The 12280-nt window shown below is 42.7% G+C and overlaps 1 protein-coding gene and 1 pseudogene across 8 annotated transcripts in view; both read left to right on the top strand.

Annotated features, from left to right (window-relative positions):
• ZZZ3 (zinc finger ZZ-type containing 3) overlaps positions 1–12280 on the top strand; it is a 78604-nt gene that overhangs the window by 6911 nt on the left and 59413 nt on the right. For 5 of the 8 annotated variants that reach the window (XM_058658251.1, XM_058658246.1, XM_058658240.1 and 2 more), the window contains exons 1-2: positions 287–537; positions 3972–4096. The exons of 2 other annotated variants lie outside the window; for them this stretch is intronic. The gene's annotated coding sequence lies outside the window, so the exon portion shown is untranslated. Of the gene's footprint in view, positions 1–286; positions 538–3971; positions 4097–12280 lie in introns of those variants that run through there. One more of the 8 variants, XM_058658275.1, reaches the window with a different exon arrangement.
• On the top strand, positions 7196–7324 carry LOC118758629 (U4 spliceosomal RNA; annotated as a pseudogene).

Raw genomic sequence — 12280 nt, 5'->3', positions numbered from 1 at the left:
TCGCCCGAGGGGAATTGCAGGTGGATTATGTGATGTGATGAGATTTCCTTTTGTTTTGGGTTGTGATGAGATTCACAAATCTTGAAGAGATTGCAGCATAATGTATACCTTTGTTTCTAGTGGAATTCTGCTAACTACTAATGGATGAAGTGGTTTTGTAAAATGTCACTAAAGTACTCTGGGAAGTAGTTGCTCATTATATTCTAGGACTGTGAACCCTCCTTACTAATTCTTAACTGGTTGGATATTCAAGGAAAAAAGATCCTGTTCTTTTTGTACATGTTCATATTATGCAAGAATTAGAGGTGGGCGTTTAACTTAGTCGTTATCATGCCTGTTGTCTGCTTTTCCCTTTTGGAGTTCCTGGTTCTCTGCCTCTTGCTGCTGAGTCCAGTGTCCAGGTCCTGCTGGCCCTGGGAGGCACCTGTGACTGCGTTAGTTGCTAGGTTATCATCACCCACATGGGACACCTGCATTGAAATCCTGGTTCCCGGTTTTGGCTTCGCTGTTCGGGGCATTTGAGGAGTGAACCAGCAAGTAAGAGTGCACATGCCTGGTGTTTCTTCTCTGCCTTTAAAATCTTTAAGAAGACAGTATTACATGTTGCATGAATAGAGCGAAATAATGCTTTTAGCTTCACTGTGTTATAGTTACCAAGATTATTTGCACTGAGAAATGATTGTATTTATTTATTGTATTTATCTATTTATAGCCCTCGAAGAACTTTTGTAGTATTTGCGCTTTTCTATTTTGATTCTTCATTCCAAGCTCAGTTCTTACATGAACTGTCTTTTCTGACTAAACCATTTTTAGCTTTTTCTAGTAATATATTTTTCCTGGAGACATACTTTTTTTTTTTTTTTTAAGATTTATTTATTTTCATTGAAGAAACATTTACAGAGAGAAGGGGACACTGAGAAAGATCTTCCATCTGATGGTATATTGCTGAAGTAGCCACAGCAGCTGGAACTGAGCTGATCTGAAGCTAGCAGCCAGGAACTTCTGGGTCTCCTATGTGGGTGCAGGGTCCCAAGGACTTGAGCTGTCTTCTGCTGTTATCCCAAGCCACAAGTGGAGAGTTGGAAGGGAAGTGGATTATCTTTGGCCACCAGTTGGTGCCCATTTGGGATGCCAGCCCTGCTAAGTTGGCCTGTTTTTTGTTTTTTTGTTTTTTTTTTTTTTCACTTTCACATACATTTTAATTTAGGTTAGGCACGAGCACAGGATACACATTGCTTCAACTTGTCCATCCTCCTTGACTTTAAGTTGGCCTGTTAAACTATCATGCAGAGACGGGGGAATCTCTATCTTTATCTTTTTATTATTTATTTTTTAACAGCTTTATTTATTTATTTTTTTTGGAAAGTCAGGTTTATGCAAAGGAGGAGAGACAGAAACATCATCTCTCCTCCAGTTCTCTCCCTAGCTGGCCAGAGGGGCTGGAGCTGAAGCAAATCTGAAGCCAGGAGCTTCCTCATGGTCTTTCACATGGGCAGGGTCCCACGGCTTTGGGCAATTTTTTGCTGATTTCCCAGGCCACGAGCAGGGAGCTGGATGGGAAGTGGAGCATGTGGGACATGAACTAGCACCCATTATTTTTACTGGAAAGGCAAATTTACAGAGAAAAACAGGCAAGAATCTTCTATGCACTGCTTCACTCCCCAGATGGCTGTAGTGGCCTGAGCTGAGCCGGTCTGAAACCAGGTATTTTGTGCTCCCTGCAGGTCTCCCTCATGGGTTCAGAGTTCAGAAGACTTGGGCCATCCTCCCCTGCCTTCTCAGGTCGTAAGCAGGGAGCTGAATGGGAAGTGGAGTAGCCAGAACATGAAGCAGAGCCCATATGGGTTGCTGGCACTTGTAGCTGGAATCGTTTGAGCCATTTCAGTAGCCCCTATGTAGTGTAGTTTTGTTTTGTTTTTTAACATTATGAGTGTATTGATGTAATCAACATTAAGAGGCAGGACGTTATATCTAAATAATTTTTTTTTTTATTTTAAAGGCAGGCAGAGATGGATTGGGTAGGAGAGGGAAAAATCATAGGAGAGAAAGAAATCTTCCATTAGCAGGGTCACTCCAGAAATGCCTGGAACTGCCAGAGTTGGACCAATCTTGAAGTTAAGAGCTGGAACTCAGCCAGGCTCCAGTACTTTAGCCATCATTTGCCATTTCTCAAGGTGCACATTAGGAAGAAGCTGAAATTGCAGTCAGCAGCTGGAGACAGGACACCAGCACATGCACTGCAGTCGGGTGCCGGTGATGCAGGCGGCATCTAGACTGCTGCGCCAAACGTCCACCTGGAAACCACTGCTGGTGTTTACTGGCATAGAATACATTTCTTTACTTTTTTTTTTTCCTGAAGATACTTTTATTGGAAAGGCAGGTCAGGATTGTAGAAAGATGTTTCATTCTGTTTTGATATAAGAAATTTCAAAAATCCTAGGACTCAGTCTGTGTTATACTGTATCTCAACACTTTGACTTAAACATCTTTTTTTGTTAAGAAAAATATCTATTTACTTATTTTTTGACGATTGATTTTATTTTTATTGCTAAATCAGATATACAGAGAGGAGGATATTCTTTCTGATGATTCACTTCCCAAGTGGCTGCAGTGGCTGGTGCTGTGCAAATCTGGAGCCAGGAGCCAGGAGCTCTTCCTGGTTTCCCATGCAGGTGCAGGGTCCCAAGACTTTGGACCGTTGTTGACTGCTTTCCCAGGCCACAAGCAGAGAGCTGGAAGGGAAGTGGGGCCGCCAGGATTAGAACCAGCACTGATATGGGATCCTGGCACATTCAAGGCGAGGACTTTAGCTGCTAGGCCACGGCGCCGGGGCCCCCCCAAAATATTTGTTTTTAAAGACAGAGTTTTAGAGAGGTGAGAGGTCTTCTATTCGGTTTTATGGCCTCAGTGAACAGAGCTGAGCTGATTGGAAGCTGAGAGCCAGGAGCTTTGTTCAAGCTTCCAGTGTGGGTGCAGATACCCAGAGCTTTGGGCCATGCTCTACTGCTGTGCCAGACCATAAGCAGAGGGCTGGGTCAGAAGTACAGCAGCTGGAATACACCAGCACCCATATGGATGCTGTGCTTGCCACTAGAGGATTGGCTTGTTACCGTACAGAGATGGTCCCTACAAATTTTTAATTATAGTGTTCATAGTAACCCAGCTGCTTAGGAGGGGACATCAAAGAAAAGAAACCTTTGTTTTTCAGGCTATGGTAGATTCTTGTGTTTTAATGCTATTTGGTGAAACTGCGTTTTAAATTTGTGGTTGCTGGCTAGCTATAAACTGTACCTCAGCTGTTTCATTCCCTGTTCCCCTTCTCCACCTTTAAAATTTTTGTTTTGAAAACTTCACTGCAGCATTCCTGGCCAGCTAATGTTTTTCTGGACTTTATGACTCGGTAGCTTTCTTTTCAGTGTTTGAATTCCTCAAGCTGTGATTTTCGTTCTGATTGTTATGATACCCTGTGGTATCCTGTTATTAAAAGAATGTTGTGAGCCCCCTCCCTTCAAGTAGAGTTTTGCAGTATTATAACACTAGGTGCTCTGTGTGTATGAACAGAATAACACGGTGCTTTGTAGATTATAAAATCAAATTATTGACTACTAAATATGTGGGAATCCGGTAAGTCTTCCTTGGTAAGTGTTTCCTTTCAGACTGGCTCCTTTCGAAGTGCAACTTTGTTAGCAGACATTCTCTTTGTATTTTCCTGTCATTTTATTAATCTGACGAAAGTCACAGTAAAAGTTTCATTTACTGTATTTTTGCATATATTTTTCAGTCTGGTTTTGTTTCTTATAAGTTCCATGGTTTGATTGTGTTATACACTTAGTTTTCTTTAAAGAGAAATTTGGTTATTTTTAGTTGGCCGTAATACTTGGCTATAATTTGCTTGGGCCATAATACTGTATATGGCCTGAACTTGTTGAAATACATGTTTTGTTTATGAATGACTTATTTTTATTTGAGAGGCAAATTTACAGAGAGAAGAGGCAGAAAGATCTTCTGTCCACTAGTTTGCTGCTTAAATAGCTATAATGACCATGGTTCTGCCAGTTTGAAGCCAGGAGCCTGGGACTTCCTCTGTGTCTCCCAGGTGGGTGCAGGGGCCTAAAGAGGTAGGCTGTCTTCAGCTGCTTTCCCATGCACTTTAGCAGGGAACTGGATTGGAAGTGAAGCAACTGGTACTTACACTGGTGTCCAGATGGCATTCTGGCATTGCAGGTAGAGGCTATTTTATTTTATTTTGTTCTTTTTCTTCCTAGTATTGTTTACATAGTTGAGGACAGAGCCCTGACCTGTTATTTCATGTTGCCAGCCTTTTAATGAATGCTTTTTTTTTTTTGAGATTTTTTTTTTTATTGGAAAGTCCGATATCTACAGAGGAGGAGGGACAGAGAGGAAGCTCTTCCATCCACTGATTGACTCCCCAAGTGACTTCAGCGACCAGAGCTGAGCTGATCTGAAGCCTCTTCTGGGTCTTCCATGCGGGTGCAGGGTCCCAAGGCTTTGGTCCAGCCTCAACTGCTTTCCCAGGACATAGGCAGGGCTAGCTGGGTGAGAAGTGGGGCTGCTGGGATTAGAACCGGCACTTGTATGGGATCTTGGTGTTTGCAAGACTAGGACTTGAGCTGCTAGGCTACTGCAGCCGGGTCCTTAATGCTTTTTGAAAACTGCTTTATTTGCTTAAAAGGAAGAGAAACAGGTAGAGAGCCAGAAGAGGGAGAGAGCTCCCCAAGTTCCTGGAATAGCCTGGGTTGAAGTAGGAGTTTGTAACTTTATCCAGGTTGTACAGGTGGGTGGTAGTGACCCAGTTAACTTGATCATTCCCTTGCTAGCAGGGTGTAAGCTAGCAGGACTAGGATCAGGAGCACAAACTTGGGTGCCCTGATATGAAATGTGGCCATACCAACTTGTGCTGCAGCCCCTTAACTCCCTCCCTCTAAAGAATGATTTTACAGTAACATATATCCTTTGAATTCCTATACTTTGGATTTAGTTGATTTTTTCTTAAGTAAATTACTTTTCTTTCCACTGATTATTAATAGACATCCCGTATGGGTGCCAGTTTGTGTCCCAGCTGCTGCACTTCCAATCCAGCGTCCTGTGGAAAGCAGAGGATGACTACCCAGGTGGGAGGCCAGGATGGGACACCTGGCTCCTGGCCACTGCCTGGCCCAGTCTGTGCCTTTGCAGCCATCTGGGGAAAACAGCAGATGAAAGAGCTCTGTCTCTTACCACTCTCTTTTCAGATAAACAAATCTTAAATATAAAACCAAAGTAAATTATCATCAGGTTCTTGTGGTTGTACTACGGGACACTGCAGAAAACACTTCCACAGCCTTGATCTCAGCCACAAACCTGGGAAGGGAGAGAAGACACTTCCAGTTCACTGTTTTTGGGAATTAAATGATATGTAAAATTTTAACCTCACTTCTAAAAATGTTTTTTCTTTTTTTTTTTAAGATTTATTTATTTTATGGCAAAGTCAGATATACAGAGAGGAGGAGAGACAGGAAGATCTTCCGTCTGATGATTCACTCCTTAAGTGACTGCAGTGGCCGGTGCTGAGCCGATCCGAAGCCAGGAAACAGGAACTAGGAGCTCTTCCTGGTTTCCTATGCAGGTGCAGGGTCCCAAGGCTTTGGGCCGTCCTCGACTGCTTTCCCAGGCCACAAGCAGGGAGGTGGATGGGAAGTGGAGCCACGGGGACCAGAACCGGCACCCATATGGGATCCTGGTGTGTTCAAGGCGAGGACCTCAGCTGCTAGGCCACGGCGCCGGCCCTGGAGAGTAGATTCTGTGCTTGGACCCAGGCACTGGGACAAGGGGTGTGGGTATCCAGAGTTTAGCTATTGTGCCAATTGTTTGCACTTGTGTGGCGCTTTTAAATGTTTGACTTTGGGAAATCATTACACTGTGAACATTATCTCCTGAGGAATGGGAGAGAGCATAATCAGCTTTGCAATAGCTATATAATTTTATGTCTGGATTTTAGTGAATGTTGTTTGTAGGCGGTAAACATCAGATGAGTTTCCAGTTCTCTCTGAGTCTTGCAAGTGGAAGATCTGGAAGAAGCTCCTTGGCTCCTGGCTTCAGATCAGCTCAGCATTGACTGTTGCAGCCACTTGGCCTCCTTCTCACTGTAAATATTCAGGGAACTGAATTGGAAGTGGAACGCCCAGAACATGAGCTGGTGCCAATATGGGATCCTTGTGCCTGCAAGGTGAGGATTCCGCCATTGAGCCATCATGCCAGATTCAGAATCATTTTAAACTAGTCCTCCAGAAAACTCTGCTTGAATTTTGAGAACTATCTTTGTAAGTGTGGTTTTAAACATATTGATTGGTTAAGATCATAAAAAATTTAAAATTGAGCTGACATTTTGTTTTTCTGCTAGTAGACTGGTGACTTTAAAGTGTGGGTGCTGGGCATGGTGCGATAGCCTAGCAGCTAAAGTCCTCGCCTTGAATGTGCCAGGATCCCATATGGTTGCCGGTTTTAATCCTGGCAGCCCTGCTTCGCATCCAGCTCCCTGCTTGTGGCCTGGGAAAGCAGTCGAGGATGGCCCAAAGCCTTGGGACCCTGCACCTGCCAGGTGTCGAACCCAGAACTCAGCCATCTTAATCAGCTTGTATAGCATTAACTAAATACTCCTCTGAATTTTTGAAGTAGCCTTTTTTATATACTAAACATAAATATGTCTCATAAAAATATGCTTTTGTGTAAAAAGAGAGATCATAAGAGTATATATGTACATTGAAGTGTAACCTTCACTGGATATCTGGAAGCTGGTTTTCGTGTTCCTGAAAAGAAATTTCCGTTGTTACCTGTGAAGACTAACGGAACGGAAAAATAAGATAGATAAACACATGGGTGGAAATGGAAATTCTCACTAAATGTAACTGTGTAATTTGATCAGTACATGTTGTGTAAATGTCTTCAAATATCATACTGCATCCCATAAATATGTGCAGTTTCAAGTTAACCAAAAATGTATAAATCCCTTTTGGAAAATAAAAGAATAAATATATGAGTTCCTGGCCCCTGGCTTCAGATCAGCACAGCACTGGTCGTTGTGGCCATCTGAGGAGTGAATGATCAGACAGAAGATCTTTCTCTCTGTCTCTCCTTCTCTCTCTATATATCTGACTTTGAAATAAAAATAAATAGATCTTAAAAAAATGTGGATACTAGCTTTGCGCAGTGGCAGTATTGTAGCCAATGAGGTTTATCAGAGGCACGATTATTGCTAATTGAAAACTTCCCAATACCCCACCATGATGACTTGAAATACAGTCGGCTTTGGTAAAAAAAAAAAGAAAAGAAAAAAAAGTGGATACTTATTCTCTGTATGGGAAGCTTTTTATTTGTAGCTGAATGGGTGAAATCTCTGAAAATGTTCTTGTAAACTGGTGTTTGTTTTCCTTGGCGTGCTCCTGTTACCTCTTTGCTTGGCCTGCTGCCTTTCTTCTCTGAGATTGTCTCTGAGGGAATTTCCACGGGACAGCGTTTGCATATATCTAGGTGAATGGTGCTCACAGGTGTAATCTTTTTAGTATGGTAACTAAATTAGCATGTCACTTTACTTTTTTTTTTTATTAGTAATTATCTTACCAGTTATGTATTGTTTATTCTTACTAGAATGTGAATTAATGAAGGTTGGAAGTTTGTTCTGTTCACTGTTTTCTCTCCTGAGGACTTACAGTTATGTATATTATGCTTCTGAATGCTGTAATATGTTTTAGGATATAACCTAGGCCAGCTTTATTAGTACATTAAATGTTGCTATGCAGGAGAACAAAGATTTGTTTTATCTTCTATGTGTTTCCTGAGTAATAGTTCCCAACTTTTTCCTTGTAAATGAATTCATTTGTTATTTCCTCTCATATATTGGAATTTTGAAGGATTGTCACTGAATTTTTGATCATTATTGATGTAACTAGTTTTTCTATATTACTTTCTGGTGATAAGTAAATAAATGTAGGTATAACTAGTGATTATAGTATAAATATAGCTGACTCTCGTTTGTGAACTCTTGTATTGCGGAAGTTGGTAACTGTGAAGTATGTATGTGCAGCACAGTGGCAGTCATTCATGCACGTGTGTGGAGAGGTGCAGTTGGAGTTACTTGACACACACATTTCCAGCTGATTTTGAAGAAAATGTTACTCTTGTTTTAGCTCAGATTCATATCTACTGTAAATATAAAATTGCAGAATTTTCATGTTAAGATGATTATTTTAATATTTAATATTTTAAATCAAACGTCATCATTTCTTTTTTTTTTAAAAAAGATTTTATTAGTATTGGAAAGCCGGATATACAGAGAGGAGGAGAGACAGAGAGGAAGATCTTCTATCCGATGTTTCACTCCCCAAGTGAGCCGTAACGGGCCGGTATGCGCCAATCCGATGCGGGGACCAGGAACCTCTTCCGGGTCTCCCACGCGGGTGCAGGGTCCCAAATCTTTGGGCCATCCTCGACTGCTTTCCCAGGCCACAAGCAGGGAGCTGGATGGGAAGTGGAGCTGCCGGGATTAGATCCGGCGCCCATATGGGATCCCGGGGTGTTCAAGGCGAGGACTTTAGCTGCTAGGCCATGCCGCTGGGCCCAGACGTCATAATTTCTAATAAGCATTTAAAAATGCTGTGTATGGTTAGGCAGCTATGACAGGTGCTTTAGTGATGAAAATAAGTTGATTAAAGGACAGTTTTATTTCATAAATGTTGAAGATAGGAGCATTTAGGACAAGTCCCACGGACCTTGCTGAGCTGTGTTTTATTTACAGTTATTCTGTGAAGATGGATGGTTTTGCAGAGCTGAAGTTTAATTAGTTTGTCATGAAATGAATCAGTTAGTTCAGGAATCATTTTCAAAATAGTTTGTTCCTGGATTTAACAAGGTAGTTTTGGCTTAAGCATGGTATGTAGTGATTCCGCAGACATTTCGTGGAAAATGAATATTAAGAAAAAAGAATGAATGGACTTCAGGTTTTTACATGGTAATTTTATAGGGGGCAAAGAATGACACATTTGCTTGTTGGGAGTGTTCTGCAAACCCAGGATGGCTTCATCAGGGATTCCTTTCTCATTGTGTAATGCTCCTGCTGATTCCTCTCATCAGGCGGAGTGCACTTCACAACAGTTTTCTTGGATAGTATTAGGCATCTACTTTATTTATTTATTTATTTATTTATTTATTTATTTATTTATTTATTTTTGTATCTTAGGAGGTTTATTCCAACGGGGCAGGAACAGGGTAGAGGTGGTGAAAATCAGGAAAGAAGGGGAGAGAAGAGAAGGGAAAGAGAGAGAGGAGGAGAGACCAGAGAGACCAGAGAGGGAGGGATAGGAGAGACCAGAGAGAGAGAGAGAGAGAGGAAAGAGAAAAGAGGAGATAAGAGAGAGGTGCACCTGGGGGGGGCCTTTTGTCTTAGGCATCCACTTTATAAACTGATCTGACTCTTCCTGATTTCCTTTTGTTCTTAATCTTTTTTTTTAAAGATTTATTTATTTAAAATTTTTAAAAAAGATTTATTTATTTCCAGTACAAAGTCAGATATACAGAGAGGAGGAGAGACTGAGAGGAATATCTTCCGTCCATTGATTCACCCCCCAAGTGAGCCGCAACGGCCGGTGCTGTGCCGATCCGAAGCTGGGAACCAGGAACCTCTTCCGGGTCTCCCACGTGGGTGCAGGGTCCCAGAGCATTGGGACGTCCTCGACTACTTTCCCATGCCACAAGCAGGGAGCTGGATGGGAAGTGGAGCTTCCGGGATTAGAAGCGGCGCCCATATGGGATCCCGGGGCGTTCAAGGTGAGGACTTTAGCTGCTAGGCCATGCCGCCGGGCCCAAGCGGCTGCATTTAAAACCTTGTCTCCACTGCTCCTGTCCCCATTGGTCCTCCCCGCTTCTTCTCTCTGGCACCCTTCCTCCTGCCGTCCTCCTCCTCCCTCATCCCGTCTTTCTCTGTCCGTCTGTCGTCCATCAACCCAGTCCGTCCTGCCTAGTTTTTACCGGCTGCTTTTATATCATTCTCCACCAATCACTTCTCCCCATGGGTCCACTTGGCACTACGTGATAGGCCTGTAATCACAGCGAGGGCCTTAGCCTATCCCTGTGATTTTCTGTTTACCTGCTGGCAAGACCAACTCTGCCTCCTGGCCCTGGGCCAGCCGCCGTCCTGCCTACCAATCCCAGAGTGGCTTCAGCTCCCCGCTCCCCAAAACTTTTGGGAAACTTTAATGTTGATCGCTGTTAGGAAGAAGTCTTAGTTTTTTGCTTAAAGATTATTTATTTAGGGTTTCAGAGAGAGGGAGAGAGATTGATTGATTTTTCCATCCACTTGTTCGTGCCCCAGATGACTAAAAGACTAGAGCTAACCAGGTAGAAGCCAGTGCTTCATTCTGTCCCTCATGCCCGTGATAAGGTCAACACTTGGACCATCTGCTGCTGCTTTTCTCAAGCCATTAGTAGGGAGCTGGATCAGACAGAGAGTAACTGGGATTCGAGCCAGTGTCCGAATGGGATGCGAGTATCACAGGCACTGCGACCCTGCTACCCACCTAGGAGATCCGGCTAGAGTTCACAGTTCCTCGTTTCTGCCTGACTTAATCCTCACCATTGTGGCCATTTGGAGAGAGAACCAGCGGATAGAAAAATTCTGTTTCCATCTGACTTTATTGAAAGGAGATACAGTGAGAATGATCTTTGGTCCTTTAGTTCACAATCCAAGTGGCCACAACGGCTGGAGCTACCCGATCTGAAACCAGGAATCAGGAGCTTGTCCTGTATCTGCTAAATGGGTGCAAGGTCCCAAGGCTTTGGACCATCCTCTATTGCTTTTCCAGGCTGCAATCAGGATGAGAAGTGGAGCACCCAGGACATGAACTGGTGCCCGTATGGGATCCTGGTGTTTGCAAGGAGAGGCTTTGGCCACCAGGCAATCATGCCCACAGATAAATCTTTCTTAAAAAGTATAGACAGGGCCCAGCACAGTGGCCTAGCGGCCAAAGTCCTCACCTTGCATGTGCCGGGATCTTGTATGTGCGCCAATTCTAATCCTGGCGGCCCTGCTTCCCATTCAGCTTCCTGCATGTGGCCTGGGAAGGTGCAAAGCCTTGGGACCCTGCACACATGTGGGAGACACGGAAGAGGCTTCTGGCTCCTGATTAGCGCAGTTCCAGCCATTGTGGCCACTTGGGGAGTGATTCAGTGGATGGAAGATCTCTCAGTCTCTCCTCTCGATATATCTGACCTTCCAATAAAAACAACACAAACAATTATTTGCTGTAATGCATAGCATCGGTAAGATAATTAAGATAATTCTTGACATTCACCTAGTTGTTTAATGCTGTGTTATTTTAGTGTCTTCCTCCATCCCACTGTTTTCTCTTCCGATTCCTTTCTACACCATTGCCTTAAATCTGATATTTTGAAAAAAGCAAGTTTTAGAGAAGGAGACACACAGAGAAAGACCTTCCATCTGCTGGTTCACTCCCCAAATAGCTGCAGTGGCTGGAGCTGAGCCAATCGGGAGGCAGGAGCTTCTTCTGGGCCTCCCATCTGGGTGCAGGGGCCCAATGACTTGAGCCATCCTCCGCTGTTTTCCTGAGCCGCATGTAGGGAGCTGGATCAGAAGTGAAGCAACTGGGACATGAAGCAGCATCTGTCTGAAATGCCAGGGCTTGAAAGTAAAGCATTAGCCATTCAACCATGACACCATCCTCCCCTAAATATTACTTGATGATATTTTTTGATTCTGAGACTGGGGAAAGAGAAAGAGATAATATATTAAAATTTTTTTTAGAATTATCTTGAAGTTTTTTTTTTTTCTCTATGGAATATGATGTTTTGAACTTCAAAAATTAATGGAGGCCTAAAAATTTTGCCTTCTGAATGATAGAAAATCTTTCACATTTTATTTATTGCTGTGAAATGGACAGTATTGAATTAAATTTTTCCCTTGACTGTGTATTTAAAAAAATTGTTGTTGTTGAAAGGTTTGTGCATTTTGACTTAAAAAAAATCTTTCTACTGATAACTTATTGGTGGATCTGAGCTTGTAAGGTATGAGAAGATCAGAAAAAAAATGTGTTTGTGTTTGGTGTAGTTAGACTCAGGTATTTATGAAAGATAAGGATTCATAAAAAGCAACTTTTGTGTGAGTGGGTTGAAATAGTATCTTAATTCTTTCACAGATTTTTTTTTTAAAGATTTATTTATTTTATTACAAAGTCAGATATACAGAGAGGAGAGACAGAGAGGAAGATCTTCC

The sequence above is a fragment of the Ochotona princeps genome, chromosome 2 (assembly GCF_030435755.1).
Source record: "Ochotona princeps isolate mOchPri1 chromosome 2, mOchPri1.hap1, whole genome shotgun sequence".
In the NCBI taxonomy this organism is placed as follows: Eukaryota; Metazoa; Chordata; class Mammalia; order Lagomorpha; family Ochotonidae; genus Ochotona; species Ochotona princeps.
This window is presented reverse-complemented; position numbering and strand designations above follow the sequence as displayed.